Source organism: Pocillopora verrucosa, chromosome 1, assembly GCF_036669915.1.
Source record: "Pocillopora verrucosa isolate sample1 chromosome 1, ASM3666991v2, whole genome shotgun sequence".
NCBI lineage: Eukaryota > Metazoa > Cnidaria > Anthozoa > Scleractinia > Pocilloporidae > Pocillopora > Pocillopora verrucosa.
The window spans coordinates 13,035,190-13,053,323 of record NC_089312.1 but is presented as its reverse complement, the minus strand read 5'-3'; the positions used below and the strand labels follow the sequence as shown (position 1 = coordinate 13,053,323).

Sequence of the window (18,134 nt, the reverse complement as noted above, 5' to 3'; positions counted from 1 at the left end):
CGTCAGTGAAATAAGGTTCTACTGAGACAAATCGAGCTAGGCAATCTTATATACTCATTATGTCTTGGTAAAATTTTAAATTTAGACCCTATTTACCTACAGGTTCTTGGAGACTAAATGGGTCATTTCCCTCCGTTATGAGAACTTTGATCCGGTTAAACAGGTGAATTGAGTTCCTTTAGACTCTTTTGTCCGTGTCGGTGGCAGTATCCTGCAGTGTTACAGCGCAAGGAAAAAGACAGTATGTGTAAGGGGATTTACGGCAAGGACGATCATCAATCTTTATCTAGTACATCTCGTGTGTTATCTCGATATATTTAACCATTGGAGCCTTCATCCTGGAAAAAAGTGCTCAAGTGAATTCTAGTATCATACTAGATTTTGCCAATAACTTCCTCTGGCTTTGCGAGGTGCATGATCCCGAAGTCTTTACGGCATCTTTTTTATGCCTGTAGCCTATGTATCACTTTCTGTAGTTCTTAATCGCCATTATTACGCAAGAAAACAACCTAAGGATATCGATCATGTTGAATATCACAGATGTTTTTAGCATTGATCGAAGACTATGATTTATTTCTCTTTTCTTCCCCCAAATTTTCTTTAGCTACTATTTCATTTTGTTGTTCTTTAGCTTTTGAAATGTTCTACATTATCACTCTAAGATAGACTTAAGAAATTTATATGATAGTACTTCTGATTTGACCGTAGAGACATTAAAAAATTTAATGAGCTCAGTGAGAAATATTCGTCAGACTGATCAGCTGTTTATACCGGATGGTCGCTTGTTCTTATTAACGTGACAACAGAGTTGAAACATTTGGCTGGCCTTTTAAACATAAAATAGTTTTCCAACGCACTATAGTAAAGTTATAGTTATAGTAAAGGGCCGTCACTTAAATCAAAAATATAGAAATGGACAACCAGCATTTTTGAAAAATGACTCAGTGTAGTAAGAATATAACAAAACAACATTCAATGCTAATTTATTCATTTTCATAACAATCAGAACACGTAGACATGTTGACCATTGAATAAATTACTCCATTCTTTCCAAGAAAAGATGGTCTGTGTCGTAGAATACGCAGAGGATGAGTTCAGGTAATGACCAAACTATGATATGATTCTTGCTTTCGTTCATCTCATATTCCCGAAGGTGAGTGCGGAAAATCACTTTTAAAGATGATTTCCCTGTACGCTTTTTCTTGTCATATAAACAGAATGTCATATAAATAGAATATTTCCTCACTTTCATTTAATTTTGTCTATTTAAGTAGTCATATGCTATTCTTAAACGCTGGATACTTTCCCGTGAATATTACGTGCATCCTCCCCGAATTCAAATCTTGTCTTAATTTCTTGAACATTTTATCGTCAGTCGATGAACTTTTTCCTGCCTCTTGAACATGCACTTGTTTCATTTTAGATGATGATGTTATTGATTCTAGAAACCAAAACACAGAGGCAAAAGGAGCTTATTCTGTTAAGAGTTGAAGTTATCTTGAAATAATTTTTAGGGACCTTGACAGCAGAAGGATAGGGTTGATTTTTTCAGGGAGCAGGTCGGCCATCGAAATTCTCTCATTTTCAACCCTTTCGGGCGACAGTTCCGCTGTTTGTGTGTCTGTGTATTTTTTTAGGAACGATGCCTAGAGAAGTAAAATGCATATTCATCAATAACGATGTTCTTCTCATTGAGGAACGGTTGCAACTAGAGAGCACCTCACGCTTTTAGGCTTGGCGAAATCTATACATCAAGATTAAAACTGCAGACCAAACCATTATTTTTAATTCTCTAAAATAATCATCCTCTGCACTGTCGCCGATGAAGTTTTTGCTTGTGTTTAGACGCATTAATGAGGAATGGCAGGAGATATTCATTTCACCTTTAAAGTAACCAACAACCAAAAACCGCAGTTTTGTAAGCTCGTGAGGGAATTCAACTCATACATGTCAACAGCACATCAAAGGTATCTGGACAATAGATACCGTCGCTTCTATAAATCACTTGCCAGTATATTCGTGTATATCTTAAATACTGGATTCCATGAATTATTCTTGTGTATTAGAGGCTTTATTTAGACGACTTTTATAAATGCAGATATTGACCTCACTCAATCAAAACAGCTCAAACTGTTAACCGTGGCCAGTTCCACTAAATATAATTGTGCAAAGACGGATGTACTTTTTAAGGCTCGAAGTATAGTCATCATCATCGTCAAAAGGTCATTCTTGGAATGTTTCTCCAAAATTTCCGCTGAATATTTATATCGAATTTTTCATGTCGATGGTAAGCTGGGCACATCATAATTCACTTTGTGAACAAATTTTTTAACAAAAGATCTATTAGAAGTCAGTATACCTTTCTACACATACCTTTTCAAAACTGAGATCTTCCAATCAGTTTCTGTTTTTTGCTGTTTCCACAAAAAAACATATTGCCTATGTATACTTTTAAAATCAGCAATTTTGGAACATTTCAAACAAATAATATAAAAAAAACAAATGCTAAAGAGAATAACTGAAGTAAAAAATTTATCAACTTAAATTTATCAACCTAAGTCTAAAAGTGTTAAAAGAATTCGCACTTTTAGTGCCCGTTGGAAATTTGTTCCAAACGAAGAACATCTTTAAATCAAATCTCTACAGGTTTTGAATGTATGAAGTCATTATTATGAGTTACTTCTTACTAGCTACTATCTTGTTCATATAGAGTTCTTTTGGAATAAAGCCAGGCCTCAAATAAAGCTGAGGGGGACGCGGCCATGCAGGAAAAGTTCAACGGCTAAGACATAAAATTCAAGAGAAGCTGGCTTCACCAGAAGGAAAAGTTAAGAGTATTTGGGCTCATCTAAAGACTCTCAGGAGCAGTCCTCAGGTGAATTGTAGGAATAGCAAATCGAGAAGAACAGTCTACGCGATTTAATTTCATCTTTGAGAGAGGCAAACTAAAGATAAGTTGCTGAAAGGTTTTATCCCCTTTCATCTGCCTTGTAATTTTTTGGAGAGAAGCAGTCAACCAAATGCCAGGTGCCAGTCGATCTAACACGTCAAACAGATCTAACAGTGGCAGAATAAACAGATCCAATTAATGACAAAAAGTCAAAAATATCCTCTGGCAGTATAGATGTGCAACGAATGAAAAGTTGTTAGCAACAAAAAGAATAAAACACGAAAAGAAAGGAACAATGAGGATGGGACACAGTCCAATAACAAGGTCTTCGATAATTGCAGTACTGTTGCCGCCAAAAATTCGATTGGTGTATCTGTACAAATTGTCACATTTTATTCAGGCCTTTTGTTCTACACACATAACTTTCATCAATATTCTGTTATTTTTTCCTGTATAATTTTCCTTTGTTTATGTCGCGTGTTTTAGTTCTTCACCGCGGATCTACCGTGTAACTGTGTAAACCACCTAACCGTTTTAACCGTCTCCATCGATCGCTTTACGTCGCTGTAAATCGTCCTTAATTTGCCAGTTGACACGGATCTCGTACAACGTTTGTAAGTGTCTTTTGCCGTTCGTTTTTTTTTCCTCGTTTGTCGATTTCTTTAGCTATAATCGTGATAACCTATAACTTTTCATTTATTTATAGCAATCGCTTTGATTTGAATGACTTCACTTCGTTTCGTTTGGTCGATTTGGAAGGGAAATTGGTTTTTGGCTGTCACATGTGTAACCATGTTCATTGGAGACTCCATAATAAAGCTAGAAAAAACCTTCGGCTATAGAATAGTGGTCAAACTATTCTCTAGGGCCATTAAAAAATCTATGTAGGACTACCTCAAAGCCAACCTGGAGCATTCGCCGGACCGAGTTGTTCTCCATGATGGTACCAATGACATCAAACTTAAAAATCGTTGCAAGTTGTCGAATCGATCAAAGGCAAATCGAAAACTAATCCGATGCCACCTTTGCTATAATGGAGCAGTAAAAAAAGCGAAAAAACATCAAAAGAGCTGTTGCCGTTAGTGTGGACGGAAACTTGCTCAGCACCAAAAGATCACAGAGAATTGTCTAAAAAAGAAGAGGAATGTATCTCAATTTTAAAGGTAATCGAAAAAATTTAATAACTTTCAAACAACTAATGGTTGAAATTACGCGCTCTCCACGAATTTCGCGCCTGCTCAGTGCACTATAAGCAAAACTGAATCCTGTATACTAATGAAAACGGTAAAGAGCCTACATCATTGTTGCCATCTCAACGTGGTTTTTAATTAGCCTTTTCGCCTTTTTGAGTATTAATGAACTAACTATTCATACAGAAGAGCTTGGAATTTTCCTGGCACAAAGAAGCAGGACTAAGCTTAGCAGGAGACTGTAAGAGACAACGAGGCTACTTTGGGCTACGATTTAGTTCGACGTCAGAGATGAACAAGTGGTGGACGAGAAGTCTAACTTATGTTGCTTACAACAAACTCGCAGTTTCACTAATGTAAAAAGCCTATTATAAAAATGGCTTTACCTACAGTAGCGCCACACTTTGGAGCAGTTTCCCGGCGACTTTAGACAAGTAGAGTCCCTCGGGCTGTTTAAAGGGCTCATCAAAACAAGTTCTTTTGGGCACAGTATTCGTGGAAAGCAGCTTTTTGTTGGTAAGTACTTTTTATTGTTTCAATGTATTTTCAAATTTTTTACATAGATATATGTCTATCTATCTATCTATCTATCTATCTATCTATCTATCTATCTATCTATCTATCTATCTATCTATCTATCTATGTATTTAAAGCTTTGCATTGTGGTGTGACCTGAAGCTCCTGATAATCATAAAAACTTACAAGGCCCGCTAAAGCTTTTAGAGTAAATGTTTAAAACAGGATCTCTTTATTTTAGCGAGTTAAAAGTGGGGGCATATAAATTTGTGACTGAATAGATTTACGCTCAGTTTCTCGAGTCCCAATCAAACCTAATAGCCCTTGCTGATTTTAAATGATGAGAGGGGTCTGGGAACTACCTTTTTTTACCGGTGCGAATCTAGTTGCTGACATGCGGTTTTGTGAGGTTAGTATAAGTCACAACAGTAGTATAAGCACAATGTACGCAGTATTCTTTTGATAAATCTCTAATTGATTGTGCAAAAGAAACGCTGGGAATCTTAACTCGAAGGATGGGCTATTTTTTATGAAAAATTCAGCATATTTCAAAACTGTTAGAGGCTTGTTCACATGGAACGTGTACACCTCTTATCTTGAAAGTCTTGTGCTTCGGTTAACTGATGACTTAGGGAACATTTAAATTTAACATGTGATGCCGTAAGTGTTTTAGCTAGTGGTAGTAGGGCCGTAATGAAGTAGGGACGACCACGAGCGAACGAAGATCTCGAAGCGAAAATTATATCGAGTGAGATCGAATGCTTAGTTCCCTCCTGTTTACGGTGTTTGTGGCCGAAGGCGAAACTCGTGGAAAGTTCGGACACCTGGTGAGCCAAACGGGGTGAGTCATCTTATATTTCATAAACCTAAATTTTTATCTCCACAAATATTCTAATTCTTGCCATAACAGAAGAGCTTATGAGCTGTTTTAACATTAGCACTCACACGCATGTGCATCTGTTGTCCGTGCCCGGGATTTAGGGAATTTTGAATTGGAGGTGAGAAGTCTTTCCAAAGGGAACACAAGTGTATTATGAGTGTAGGTTGAGGAGTTGAAAGGTATAGAGCTCAGTTTGAGCTTACAACATCCTTAAAGATGGACAAGGAACATGTTGTCATGATCTTAATAGTTATCACTGGCTCTGCACGAGAGCCATCTGCATTATGAAAACGTGACAGTTTTGGTGTAAGGCCGTACACTGCACCTTTTTTTTTCATCACCATTTGAACAGGTTAATGTTAGTGAGTAGAAATCATGGTTGCTGAGATTGCCTTTTACAAGAAAAGTAGGTTCGCAGTGCATATGTGTATCTAGTGTGAGATGAAATTGCATATCAACAGTAATTCTGCACCATAGGTCTACTTTGAAGGTATGCTGAGTGGATCTCAATGGTTGCAGAAGTGTACTAAAGTGCAATAGGTTTCAAAGAAGTTATTCAATAGCCTTTTAACAATTAGACATTGAATTATGAGTTTTTTTATGTAATAGACCTTTTAGCTACATGTATGTGGTCACATGATTTTGAAATGGTAAGCAAGAATTCAAAATGGCTGCGAAAGTATGTTTCAGGTGACATCTAATAGGTGAAACTGCTTCTTCTCTGGCTGAAATTTTTCTATTCACAGATAAATCAGCATTCAAAGATTGTGGTAATATGGAAATCAGCATCTAAAGAAATGGAGTTTGTAATTGAGATTATAAAAACCTCAGCTAGAAAAACAAACTTTTGATCTCACAACCTTTAAAGGTCACAAAAATTAGTTGAAATGGGCACAAAAGGGAAACAATTGTATCTCAAAAAAAACATTTATAATGATTGAGGTTAGATTGAAGCTATATTTTGTCGAATATGCATTCACTGTTCACTCTGGTTATGTAGGAGCTGGTCAAAGTTTTGAAATGACTAAATGACCAGCAGTCTGATATTTTTCTGAAAATTTGACAAATTGAGAGATCTTTTACCATCCAAACTATTATACTCTCAGAAGGATTTATAAATTTCATTTGTAACACTTGGTTAATGCTTTCTCAGAATGTTGACACTTTTGAGTCTGGGTGAGGTCCACTGATGGTCCTTGTTCTGAATCAACTATGTGACCAGCAATCTCAAATTTTTCCACAAATTTACAGAAATTGAGAGAATCTATAAAATCCAAACTACTATATGTCAATGAGGACCTCCTAAGTGATCTTGAGGAGATTTATGATACATACAAATCACAACAGAGTAGATAAAATACTTAAACAATGCCATGATACAATTTATGAAATAATGAAGATAAGTTATATGAGTACCCTCATTAGTATCTATGGAGTTTGGATGTAAATATGTAAACACAGTTTTGATGCATGAAAGTAAGTACAAGTACAAATAACAAATATCAGATAAGGAGAAAGATTTGGCAAATTTTATTTGGGGTTTAGCTATCTTTCCTTCCCCCCCCCCCCCCTTCCCTCCACACAAAGCACCTTCTTGTGACCTGACCTTGTTGGGGAGCTCATGCAAAGACAGAAAAGGATGCACAAAAATCAACCATAGTGGCATTCATTTTTAATTTAAACTCCTCTTGAAGTTCTCTTCTCTAGGAATCTTACATTTTAAGCATTTTGGCATTTTTCTGTCAAATTTACAAGGATTGAAAGCTGGAATTGTTTCGTTCATACAGTGCTGGCACTAGCCACAAATTTCAACCTAGCTATGATTTTTTATATCCTGAATTTTTATTAATTTATGTCTAGTCATATGCACAATTTGATTTTCTCACAGGAAGTGCTGTCATCAAAAGCATGTATTGAGAAAATCTATATCAGTCAAGGAGTAAATTAACAAGTTTGAAAACATTTTCCTTCAATGGTCATGTTTTGGAGATAAATGTTTACAAAAGCAATAAAGAACTTTTTCCACATTCATATATTCTCATCCAAGCACTAGGGGGGCTGGGAGGATTCTTGAAAGTAATACAAATCCCTGACTGTCTCTCTGGTTTGCATTACTTTTGCACTTTCTCTCAACTCCCTTTGAGCTAAGATGAGGGTATGTACAGAAAGGTTTTCTATTGCCTCATTATAGCACTTCAGCTTCCAAGTGAATCACACCAGTGGTACACTTTGAAGTTAATTTCAGGTCAAAGTGATCTCATACTAGTTTTACTAGTACATGAAAAAAGTACATTCTTTTGATTGGCTAAAAACAAGTTCAAGTTTGCACACAAGTGCAAAGTTGTAACTAGTGCAAATTACAAATATTGGGCACATTGTCAAAATTTTGTGTCTGTCTTAACTTTCTGTGATGTTTTTTTCCTGTAAATTATAACAGTGCAAAGTGCTTTTACTGTTTCCACAAACCAAAATTTTTTGACAAATTTGACACTTTTTTGACACGTGAAGGGCAAAGTAAGACCATTTGAAATCACTGCATGCAAACTAGACACCTTGTTTTAAATAAAGTAGGAAGAATTCTGAGTTGTTCATTGCAGCCAGAAATTAATTTTTAGGAAATATGTTAGTGAAAAAGAATCAATTACATGTAATCCATGTGAAGCCATTACATTTTAGGTATTTAAATTCTGAATGGTAAAAATATGTTATATATCTGCATTAAACATACAGTGGCATGAAAACACAAACAGTGGCTTATATATATTAAAGTTCACATGGCAACCAGGTGGACAATCAGACATGGTTTTGATGCTACTCTGGATTAAAGATTTGATGAATGTAACCTAAGAAGTTACAGTTCATAGATCCAACATTTTGGCATTACCACCATGCAGCACCTTTGTTTGGAAGCTTCGCATTTTAACTCTGCCCACGCTCCTTTGAATCATGACGATGGCAGCTTACTTCCTGTTGCCTATTTACACCTCATCGGAAAAAAGGCAGCAAATTAGTGATTGTATGAAAGGACCTCTTGTTGCAGTGTTTAGATCACCCCTGATGAAGGCTATGATGGGTCTATGAATTGTAACTTCTTCGGTTACATTCACTTAGTTTTTAAACCAGAGTAGCATCAAAACATGTTTGGGTGGCCTATATGTTATAATGGGAGAGCAAAACCTTCTCTTGAGCATGAATGGTAATTGGATTTGAAACACCAAGGCTTACTATTACAAGAGAGGTTAAGACCAGCCATACATTTGTAAGAAGAGTTGTAAGAAGTTTCAATGTAGCAAATTTGTCAATTTGTATACCACAAGCTTATTTTGCTGAGCCTAAAACTGACACAGATGTTCTTAACTACATTGAAGTTTATATAAATTGAAAATTATATATAATGATTTGCTCGCAATATGGATGACTTAGAGTAGATTTCAGAAAGAAACATATCAACCACTTGAAGCAGGAAAGCCAGGTGCATTAGATAGGCAAAATGAATATCTTCAAAAGGTATTGAGATATCCAGCCAGCCAGCAAGCTTCATTTCTTTGATGAATCAAGTGTCGTCAAAACAACAGGGAAATCACAAATTGTTGGGGTTGATTACTTCAATATCCTTCAATGTTGATCAACTTGGTTAGATCATTTAATTTTGTTGGTGATGCCTCACAGGAAGAATGGGCAAATGAAAGTGCTTCCCTAATGGGACACAACACTGTAGTGGGGAGAAACTGATGGATGTGGTGATTGATAATTTTGGATTTCACCCTGCCTGTCACATTGAGCCATTGTTGCAAGATATGCTCAAAAGATGTAGAATTGAGTTGATCTACCAACCACCATACTCACCACATCTAAATACATGTATGTACTGTTTTTAATCAGATCAACAATTTCTTTAACAGCACCAGTTGTTTGCAATAAATGAAATTGAAGTAGAAATTGGCGAGGTGATTTGCAGTATCACGGCAGAAAACTTAGCAGAGTACATATCACAAGAAGTGTGGCTATCTAGTGTAAAACTAAACAATAAGTAGAAATAAAAAGACAGGGAAGGAGGGATAGCAATCGTTGTAAAACAAGAATTTACTTCACTTATTGGCTTTTTGATTCAATATGCAAATCATGAACTTGTTTGTTGCAAGACCATGTGGTTTCTGTTTTAACTCAAGCTGTGAGAAAATATGGAAAAGGTTGCATGAATTAAGATATTTGGAGAAAATATTAATCCATGTTGTTGGGATTAAACTGAGAAATAAAATCTGTTTTCAAGAAGACCATTCAAGAATGTTTGTGAAATTACATAACAAAATGTTGAATGCCAGTGTTGAACAGCATGTGAAATGTACAAATTCATTAGAAGACCCTGCATAATACAGCATGACCAAATTTGAAATACAACATACACACAGTGGTTGACAGTCATGCCAGTGCAGTTGAGTATGCTCTTTTGTTACAAACACAATGAAGAGCAGTGATCTACACTGCTATTCAAATAAGTATCAACGTTTCTTTTTGGTACTGTTTGATCAGAATTGGCAATTGCCAGTCCTTGCTGGCATCAAATCCAGGAACCTTTCCATTTCATGGAAATGCAGTCACTTTACTTGATTAAATTGCAGACTTTTAGTCTGGGAGACATCATTGCAAAAATACCAAGTGGACACCTTTGAGAGGGATCTGCAAAACACTTTCAGCTTTGATTCTGCATCACACTGTTCTTTTTATGATTGGGTTCATATTTGCTGCTCCTGTGTCTTTTGTTTCAGCTCCAGGTGCCTGTTTCTTAAACCACAAGCATCATGGGAAGGAAGAAGAGGAAGAACATTTTGGTCTTGTATGTCCAGACTTGTGACAATTTTAACAGAGCCTGGACTGTTTAGAGGAGAGAGGCTTGAGGGCATCATTTGTGTGAGTAGCTTTGCATAGTTCCTCCTCTGCACTAGATAACAATGCTTTTTTCAAATAAACAGTTTTGGCTAAATTGGCCTTCATAAGGTCTAACAGTGATTGCTCAGGGTTTAGAGCAGATGTCATGGCTTTATCAAAGCTTCTTTCTGAAGAGCAAGGATCAAGCTTATTTTCACTTTTGCTTGTAAGAGAAGACGGTATTTGAAGTGTTAATAATTTATTTATTTATAATAATTTGTTAAATGTCTAGTGTGCTTTTTAACATGCCAGGTGATCAAAAGCGCATTGCAACAATAAGTTACCTAAACTATACTATTGTTAGACATACACAATAAATTCCAGAGATAATAAATCACATCATTTATATAATTATATATATATATATATATATATATATATATTTACAGATCTAAGAACTATTAAAAGCTAATTGAAAAAGATAAGTTTTAAGACATGACTTAAAAGTTGATATGCATTTGATGCTGTGAAGATTAGCAAAAAGAGCATTCCATAAAGTGGGTGCAGCCACACTAAAAGATCTGTCACTAAATGACTTTTTCATTTTTCTTGAGGGATGCTTTAAACAAACACCTTCATTTGTGTGCAGCAAATACCGCATATTTGTCTTAATGTTAATTAAATCAATAATGTAACTAGGTGCCATACCATGGAGGGCTTTAAAAGTAAGTAATAAAATTTTAAACTTAATTCTTTTTCAGTCAGACTCAAAGTCCAATTTCGAAGGTTTTTTTGCAAGGCTGTTTGTTATCGTTTTCAACCTTTTGTAATAAGTTAGTTACTGGTACATATTTAAGTAATTTTGAAGTTTTTGTAATGTAAGTATTATTATCTCAATAAATATTGTAGTAAGAATTAATGTGTTTTTTGCTATGAAAACTTTTTTTAATGAAAATTTGGTCAAAAATCGGGGTGCTTATTATACATGGGCGCATATATGGGTAAATATGGTATATAACCAGAAAAATGCCGCACTACGAGACTTAGAAATATGGGTCGACATAGAAAAATGTGAGTCAAACAAGGCACCGAGATTATGCACTGCTTAAACTGGCTTAATATCCATGGACTGAACAGTGATCAATTTTCAGCAACTGTTGTCTCAATCTGATTACAAGAAATTGAGTGTTGTCATCATTGATCTTTAATTTGTCCCTGTACATCCATTTGTGTAAGTTACTAGTAAATGGCTCCATGGCTTCCAATGCCTTCATTTGATCCATAGGACTGTTAGGATTGAAAGACATGTAAAGTCCCGACCTGCCTGAACACTGATACAAATCAACAATGGCTGTAAATTCGTGTAATAAACTCCGCTTGTTCAATAATACCCTCCATGGACAATCCTGTGTCTTTGTGTAGTAGATATATATGATGTTCAAACTTAAAAGTAATAAGAGACTGTAAAAAGTTATAGAACAGATAGCCCTGATGGACATGTTCACCTTCTATGAAATGCAAATTATGCATGAATATACAGCCCTTCTTCTTACAGCTTTCCTCTTTTTGCAAGTTCCAATGTTTGAACAACAGGTGAATTTAGCTCACTGACTCTCAGAAGTGTTTCAAATATAGTCCTTCATCTGAGGAACAAACAAACATCTCTTGAAAGTTATCTGTATTGTCCTCATTTAAATTCACATAATCGTCATCATCTCTTACTGGAAAGATGGATATGTCCTGCAATTTTTTTCTCTTACTGTTATTTTAACCTTTAATGAGTGATCACCTCTTTTAAGCTAACCTACAGTGTAAGCATCTTAGTAGTGTGTACTTTTAAGCTGTTGTGGTCACCCTTTACAGAATTGGAATGGACTGTTTCCCAGGCCTGATAGACTTCTCCTACTTCAAATGAAGGAGAGGCTGCAAAATAGTTGTGTCTACTGCAAGTCCCAAAGCATTGTCTGCATGGGATGCTCCACAGTGGACAAGACACGCTCCCTTTTCAACTTATAAAGCTGAAAGAAGCTGAAGCAAGAAAATTTTCTCACAATCATGTTCAGACAGAGACTACTTCAAGGTGTTCACCTGGTCAGTGATTTGATGTATATGAACATGCAACTAGCAATATTGGTGATTGTTGTGAACGTCACTTTTAAGGCTTTCAAGCTCTTTAACTTCCAGTGGAGTATTCTCTCAAGGCATGGTAGCAAATCCTGCAATCTGAGTGGCTTTAAGTGTGGTACAAATTTTCTTTGCCCATGGCACGGTAAGCTTTCATGAGGCAATGAGAATATCCCAAGCTCCATTGCCATTTTTCATAAATATGTTTTGTTTTGCCCACTGGGCAATATTTCCAAGTAAAGTATTTTAAAGGAAATCAAGCCAATTCATAACTTATTAATTTTTTCTTTTCTCTCTCTGGAATCACTTTAGTTGCTAACAAAAATATAGTTAGAATCGAATTTGTAGTAGCAAATGTGTCATATTAAATGGGTTAACACACAGCCTATAAACAGTATTAAGTAACTTTAATCTTTCACAAAAAGTCACCGAGGAAGTTAAAACTGTGAGATATTTGTTTACAATTGAATCAAGCAATGGAACATTCGTTCATTTAATATCTGAATTTTCTCGCACTATTTTTTCATTGTGAAATGGTGAGCAAGGTAAAGCACTTCAACTACAAAAATAAGGATTGTTTTCTAGAACTCAACCATTTATTTTTACATTTCTCAACCTCAAGGTTGTTGAAGCAATGGCATGCAATGCATACAAACAAGATAATAAATCATAAAAACTAAACAAAATGTCAATGTTCAGTTACAACAGAAATTCTCACTCCTAAGTTACAAATATGCTTTTGGTAAGTCTTCATGAGTCTTCCATCAGCACCAAACAGATTCACTATGAATGATGTTAAATAGTGAAGCTGAAAACAAACATTACTTGCCACATTTCAGGAAATATTGCTTTCACAAGAGTGGTTTTGCTTTGTTTGTACTTTTTATTCATGCTTAGCATTATGTGATGATGATCTTCATGACAATTTTAACAGATGCTCATTCTTATTTACTTTTGCTAGAGTTGGGTACCGTGTTTTATTGACAGTGAGCGGCATTATGTTCAATTTTGTTGGTAATGAATAGCTCAACATTTCAGATAAGAGAAAAATGGTTTCACTTAGTCATTCTTTTACATTCACACTTAAGATTCAAGTAAAAAGAACAAATCAAATCATAAACAATAGCAGCAGTCTTGCTTACACATGAACAAATAAATAAGTAAATAAATTAATAATTAAAGACGTGAACTGCAAAGGGTAGAATGGAATCTCATTTTCTTCACTTATTCTATGAACCTAAAGTCATCCTGGTAAAACATAATAATGTCTCCTGTTCCAGCAAACTGCAAATAATTTCTCGTAATATGGATAACTGAATGCAAACAATTCAAGTTTTGCTGTTAGATGCTAGCCATAAACTTTTATGACAACAACTTTAAATTATTGAAATTGGTATTTCCTGATATTGTTCACTTTCTAAAGTGGTACCAAGCAGGTCAAAAACTTTTTTCCTTTTTCTTCATAATGCAGACAAGCCACCGACACCGAACACTTTGGTACTGAACCATGTAATGTCACCCTTCTTTTTTATAAATCTAACACACCATTCAGAGTTACAAAGGCTAAAAACAATAGACTGCTTCATACATATTAATGAGCTTCTTCCATGCTCATTTTTTTTATGTGTTTGACAAAATTACATGTGTGTGCAAGTTTTTTTAACACCCTTTTCATGTGAATGGAGTTATTACAGTGTAGGCACACAATATGTGCACAGTATTACATTGCAGCTAGTAAGCTCAATTGCATAATATTTACATTAAATTTTTATAAAAAATTTAACATTATGCATAGTCCTTAGACTTTTCATAATAAAATTTGAATTATAAAATCTGTGCTAATAAGTATCTAATATACTTAAGACTTATTTTATGTAAAATTGATATTTATGCTCATTTCAAATGTAAAAACAGTGTGTTCTTGTTTATGACAATTCAAGATTAGGAATTTGCTTTGATCAACACATATATGTAGATGGTATGAAAAAACATCTTTATTTTTCAATTCTGGTGAGTTGTCTTTGGAAAGTTTGATTTTTCCTTGTCCTGCACTTTGGTTAGTGCTTTAGTGATACTATTAAACTTGGCATTTAAAGCAGATGCATGAAGTCTCTTCCAAAGAGGAATTTAGCGAATAAAAGGGAGGACCAGGCGAAGATATTCATAAATTTGTAAGCCTGACTTGGATTTGTTGTACTTGGCAGTTTCCACAGGTGATATCTTCTGTGCATTAATTTCTCATCTCCATGCTTGGTCTGAATTAGATATGCTTTGCTTGTTGGTTAACTTGAAAGTTCTTTGCCTTTGTCTCTTTCCAGTATCCATGAGTAAAATTACAGTGGTTTATTCCCTCTCCTTCTCGTCTAATCTGAGTTAATTTACAATTAATGAGGATAAAAGCTAATTAACATAATTATCAAGAAAGCATAGAATAATTTACCAATAAAAATGTATTATATTACAACATGCTTTAAAATCTACAAGTGTACAAACTAGTGAAAAATTACATGTTTGAGAAAAAATACATGTATGGTGGTATGCGATTTTTTAGCCGCTAGCAGCTCTATAATAAGGGCCAAGTCGCACTAGAGGACAATTTCAGATTTGTCCAGGACAAATCTGACTTGAAATCGGCCAGTGACAAAAAATTTGTCCGGAAAGCTACAGTCACACTTGAGAACAAAATCTGTGAACAAAACATCACACCATGCTGTGAGCGTCACGCAATTTCCCGCGAAGCAGGCTTTACCTGCTGTTTCAATCCACAAACCGCGACACGAGGGATCTCAAAATGTTTCCACGAAGAATTCTAGCAATAATATTTTTCTTCTATTTTCTGGTTCTTCATCAGCAAGCAAATATCAATATCAATTTAATGATATGTTGTCTGTTATTAATGCAGAATTTACGTGCACAAAACATTCTAGTGACACGATGTATTCGCCGACAATGAAATCGTTATCGAAGACGAGCACCATACTATTGGACTCTTCCTCATCCAGTCGAATCGTGGTTCGAGATCCATTATACTGATCGAACAATACCTGGGGACTACTTTCAAAGGCTCTTACGAATGAACAGAGAAAGCTTTGATTTGTTGCTCAACGTAATTCGTAACCGGCTGACGAGACAGAATACAGTTCTGCAAAATTGCCTCACTCCTGAAAAGGTCCTTGCTTGTGGTTTGCTTCGCCTTGCACACGGAAATTCATACGAAACAATAGGACCTGCGCTAAACGTCGGCAGAACTACAGCAATAGAGGCTTGTCAAGACGTGGTTGAGGCTCTTTATGACTTAAGGAATGAGTACATCGAATTCCCAACAACAGTGGCCGAGACAATGAGGTGTATAGAGACATTTACGGACAAATCACGACTTCCAAACATTGTTGGGGCCATAGATGGCACTCATATCAAAATAGTTGCTCCTAGAAACAGTGCTGTTGATTATTTTAGTCGAAATCAGCAACATGATTTCATTATTCAGGCCGTTGCTGACGGTAAGGGATTATTTCTTGACTTTGCAGTGGGTTATCCGGGAAGTATCCACGACGCTAGGGTATATCGAAACAACTCGCTTTATCTAAGAGCAAGCAACGGAGATATACTCAAGGAACCCATTGAAAGAATCGGCATCACAGATATTCAGCCTTACCTGGTAGGAGACAGCGCATACCCTATTTCCCCCTGGCTTATGAAGCCTTATCCTGAAGCGACGCGTGACCCTGGCGAGATAACATTTAACAAGGAACTGTCGTCTGCACGAGTAACCATCGAGTGCGCTTTTGGCTGCCTCAAAAGTCGTTGGTGAATTCTACAAAAGCGGTTGGATAGCAGAATAACTTTTTCTGTGAAGATTGCCATTGCTTGTGCAGTGCTGCATAACTTTTGCATTAAAATTGGGGACGAATGGGAGGATGATTTTTACGATGACGATGATGACCGCGCAAACGAACAGAACAATGACTTAATGCAGGACGGGGAAGATATAAGAGAGTTGCTAAAAAACAGTCTATGATTCTTCAAATCCCTTTTTAAAGAGAAGTGTGTGATAAAGATAATTTTTGCATTTACAACAAGAAATCAGTTCAAGCAGTACATTCCATAATTGTTTCCATAATTTCGTTTGATCGATTCGCAACATAAACAATAACATGTCTTTTGATAATGGTCGATAATGATTGTCTCCCAATAGTCCAAAACAGTCTTGAATTAAAGTTCAGTTGTCTTTCTCATTCTGTTGGCCAAGGATTTTCACAATGGAGCCCATAAATTGGTTCATCATGGCTAGCTGCTGCATCTGTGATTGTTGCAAAGAATCCATAAATGCTGTAACTTTCTCCCCCTGCTGCCTCATATCCTTTAGAGCCATCTTGAACTCTTCATCGCTGTCATTATCAGGAGCTTTGCGTTTCAAAGCTCATTTCCCTTTCTTTGACGCTCTTCTCTTTTCAGCTGGAGTTTGTAGCACATTGGGGCTAGATGAAGTACTGTTCTCGCCAGTAGTATCACTTGATTCAGCTACAACTTGGGGGGCACTTTCGCCGCTGATCCCCGCTTTGGCTACATTATTGAAGGTTACTAGGTCGTGGCATCCAAGGATCTTATCGACCTCATCGTAGTAGACGGATTTCCTAAGGTTTCCTCCTGTTTGGTTTTTGTTCCAATCTTTTGCATTCTTGTATCTTTCTATGATGTACTTCATTTTCCGAATACATTTGTCGGCCGTCTTGTTGGACTGTAGCGCTTTCGAAATCTTCTCAGCGATCCAGGCCCACGTTTTCTGCACTCTCTGCTTTCCAACTGATCGTGTTTTTCAGCCCATAGTTGGACTAACAGTTTTTCCTCATCTTTAGTCCATCATTCCTGGGCCTTCTTGTTCTCGGAAGATGTACGGCGCGAAGAAGTTTGGGATGATTCCGGCATTGAGCCGTCTTCGACGAACGGAAAGGATTCTGACAACGAGCCAGAACTTGCGGTTGAAGGAGATGGGCTTGCAGTTCCTCGATCATTAAAATTGTAAGTGCTAGGCAACGGATATATCCATCCTGGTGGATATTGAGGATATTGTTGCCCCATTTCATACGGAAAGTATTGGTTGCCCGTGCCTGGATTCATGTTGTTGCGAAATGAGAACGTGACCAATTTTGCCGCGAAGTCTATAGCATAGAGACTCTGCTACATATCACCTGTCAAATCATTTCCGAATTAAAACACCCTCGCTATTGTTTTCCAAAATTTGTCTCAATTTGGCCTGCTCCAGAGGTAGTTGACAGCATCTTTGAAGTTTGTCCGCCCGCGACCAAATTTTGTCCTTTGGTGAACAAACCAGTCGCACTTGGTTTTTCATTGTGATGACAGATTTTTGACATAAATAAACAGTTTTGTCCTCTAGTGCGACTTGGCCCTAAAAGTGTAATACTGCAAAAGCTATTGACAGCACAGTGAATTACTTTCACATCATGATGTCTATACTTTGGGCACTGAACCCAAACCAGAATATTGATGCACTCGTTTCAGTTCTGTGTAACACCATGTGCACACCATTCCTAGAGCTTTGTTCACTTGATGTATGAAGGTGGAGTGCAAGAATTCCAGAAAAACCTTTGGCAGACAGTCATTCCCTTTCTAGGCCAACATTCCTGTAACAAGATCTTGTTGCCATCCT

General features: G+C 36.4%; 3 pseudogenes; 1 reads left to right on the top strand and 2 right to left on the bottom strand.

The window, feature by feature from the left end:
- Positions 1 to 9,926: 9,926 nt before the first annotated feature.
- LOC136282982 (uncharacterized) lies at positions 9,927 to 13,463 on the bottom strand (annotated as a pseudogene).
- A 1,899-nt stretch (positions 13,464 to 15,362) lies between these two features.
- LOC131796109 (uncharacterized) lies at positions 15,363 to 16,484 on the top strand (annotated as a pseudogene).
- A 201-nt stretch (positions 16,485 to 16,685) lies between these two features.
- Positions 16,686 to 17,639, bottom strand: LOC131796110 (uncharacterized; annotated as a pseudogene).
- Positions 17,640 to 18,134: the final 495 nt, after the last annotated feature.